General features: G+C 41.3%; 1 non-coding gene across 1 annotated transcript; it reads left to right on the forward strand.

Annotated features, from left to right (window-relative positions):
• Window positions 1–2,020: 2,020 nt before the first annotated feature.
• trnam-cau (transfer RNA methionine (anticodon CAU)) lies at window positions 2,021–2,092 on the forward strand. Its single transcript has one exon. It is a non-coding gene; the product is annotated as a tRNA-Met (tRNA).
• Window positions 2,093–2,691: the final 599 nt, after the last annotated feature.

Consider the following 2,691-nt stretch of genomic DNA (forward strand, 5'->3'; position numbering starts at 1 on the left):
TAGAGATCTATTTAACACTTTCTCTCTCCATGTCTTTGTGCTTCAGACTTTCAGCAGCAGTCAGCATTCATTGCAGATGTGTGACTGCTCAAATTGAACCATGGCCATTATAAAATGAAGTTGGAGGTGAACTCAGCCTTTATTATTTCACTGTGTGCTTGCATTTGTTCATTTGTGCATTCACTCAGAATGGTAGTAATTACCAACTGAAATTATACAGTAATAAAACCCAATGAATTTCCATCACCACCTTTTAATAAAACAGGGATAAAAACGTTTACTCACTGACTTCCCGCTTTCATCCTAACTGACAGTGAAGAGACAACAATGAATACTGGCAGACACGATTGTAATTTTCCTGAAGCTACAACAGTGATAACAACTGATAACAATAGTAATAAGAATAACTACTGAGCTCCATGACAACTGAGCTAACTCCATCTGTGTCAGTTTATTTATTCATTCTTTCATTCTCTGCCTGTGTTTGCAATATTACTAACTGTCCTGTCATTTCAGACTTTGCCATGCCATCATGCTCTGCAGTAACCTTGGCTGTCCCACCTTTTGGCCACCAGACTGTTCCCAACACACCTACTCATCTGTTCCTTAATCCCTAGCTCTTAGTATTTATACCAGCCCTTCTCAACTCATTCCCTGCCAGACTGTCTATAGCCTTTCTTTATTGCCTGTTTTGTCCTGCTTGCTATTGATAACTTATCTGTTTCTGAATTTTGCCTTTTGCATGCTCCTTTTGCCTTTTTGCGTGGTTTGCCTGGTTTATGTGCCTGTTACTGACGACCGTCAACACCTTTGACTTTGCTTACTGTGTGCCCTTGCCTACTTCTGCCTGCTGAGCATTAATAAAGGCGAAGTGTTCTTAACTTTTATGGTGTCTCAGAGTCGTGTTGTTGAGTCATCATTAACTGAGCCCCCATTTATAACTGTTGTGTATGCATAAAGGGGGCATCTATAAAAGTAAACTTGGTGGCAGAATTTGTGCACCTGTACAGAACCTATGATCCATGTGTATGAGTGTTTTGGAGACATGGGAAATTGGCAACACAGGGTGGGTTGGTGAAGATGTGGAAATTAAATGTGAGTCACTGAAAGTAGATGCAACAACCAAAGATAAAAAAAAATACAGCAATGGAAGAGCAGAGTGGCGCAGCGGAAGTGTGCTGGGCCCATAACCCAGAGGTCGATGGATCGAAACCATCCTCTGCTAGTTCAATATGTTGTCATGCATGGACATTTGCTTGTTCCCCCACAGGTGTTGCTATATACAGGGACTGGGAATATCTGCCCACTCATTTGCATTGCACAACTGTTCCTTGTTTATATAGGCAGGAACCTACTTTGTTTTGTTCTTTCTCACATGTTGTTACAGCGCTTCTTGATTAACAGTTTTACAAACCCATGGTACTCATAGATACACATTAATTTGAAGTCATCGAAAGTGGGTGTGACCCCTAAGTACCAAGCGATGTGGGGATAGCAGAGTGTCGTAGCAGAAGCGTGCTGGGCCCATAACCCAGAGGTTGATGGATCAAAACCATCCTCTGCTATTTATACACCTTCTTCCCCCAAGAGAAAAGAGAATAACACTTCTCTAGAAGTGTGTTCTAAGCCACTGAATGAGGTGTAACAGGAGATGTGTTTGAATTCCATTGATACCAATTGAATGTCTACCACTGACTTTTTTACCTTACTGTGACAAGGGCAAATACGTTGTGATATTAGACACTGTAATGTGTTAGAGTTGATTTATGTTGGCCACTGCAAACTCTCAATTTTCCATTAACTGAATGTAAGTGGTGGTCAAGTAAACTGTGAAAGTGCTGCTTGTGTCACTTAGTCTTGGATTGTACAAGTGTTCCTTGTTGATATCACCTTGGATAATGACTTCCTGTAGATTAACCTACAAAGACAGTTCTACAAACCCATGGTGCTCATAGATAAGACATTAATTTGAAGTCATAGAAAGTGGGTGCAGCCCCTAAGTATCAGTAGGTATACATGTAGCAGAGTGGCGCAGCGGAAGCGTGCTGGGCCCATAACCCAGAGGTCGATGGATCGAAACCATCCTCTGCTACTTCTGCATGTTCTTCTCCCAGAAAAAAGGGAATAACACTACTCTGGGAGCGTGCTCTAAGCCACTGAATGTGGTCTATCAAGCTGACTGTTTTAACTCACTGTAAAACCATCCTCTGCGAGTTGCATATGTTGGCATGCATGATGTTTCCACCCTATGAATTCTTGTTATTATGTCTATTTCATTCTTTATGCTGCATCTGAAGAAAGTCTTCCTTATCAATGTAACATTTTTTATAAGATTTGACAGAACCAGAGAGACATTGAAGGTTGAGATCTCTCTGGTAGCTTGTGCTGAATGATATAGGACACTGCATCTGGGCTCTAATCTCTCAGGAGACATATGTTTGAATCATGTTGCTACCAATCACACATCTGTGTTTGACTGTTTTGATATACAGTGCCAGTCAACAGTTTGGACATCATCTCCCATTTAAGTGTGTTCAAACCTTTTGGACACACTAATACTTTATCTTGGCAAGGGCAAATGCACTTTGCCTGTAGGGGCCTTAATTTGTGTTAGCATTGGTTGATGCTGCGCTCTGCAAACTCTTTGACCAAAAATGGAGTGGCAACAGTTTCCAGCGTCATAAACTGGAT

This window comes from Trachinotus anak, unplaced genomic scaffold (genome assembly GCF_046630095.1).
Source record: "Trachinotus anak isolate AG129_WGS33_773 ecotype Australia unplaced genomic scaffold, CSIRO_AGI_Tana_v1 ptg000021l, whole genome shotgun sequence".
NCBI classification, from domain to species: Eukaryota; Metazoa; Chordata; class Actinopteri; order Carangiformes; family Carangidae; genus Trachinotus; species Trachinotus anak.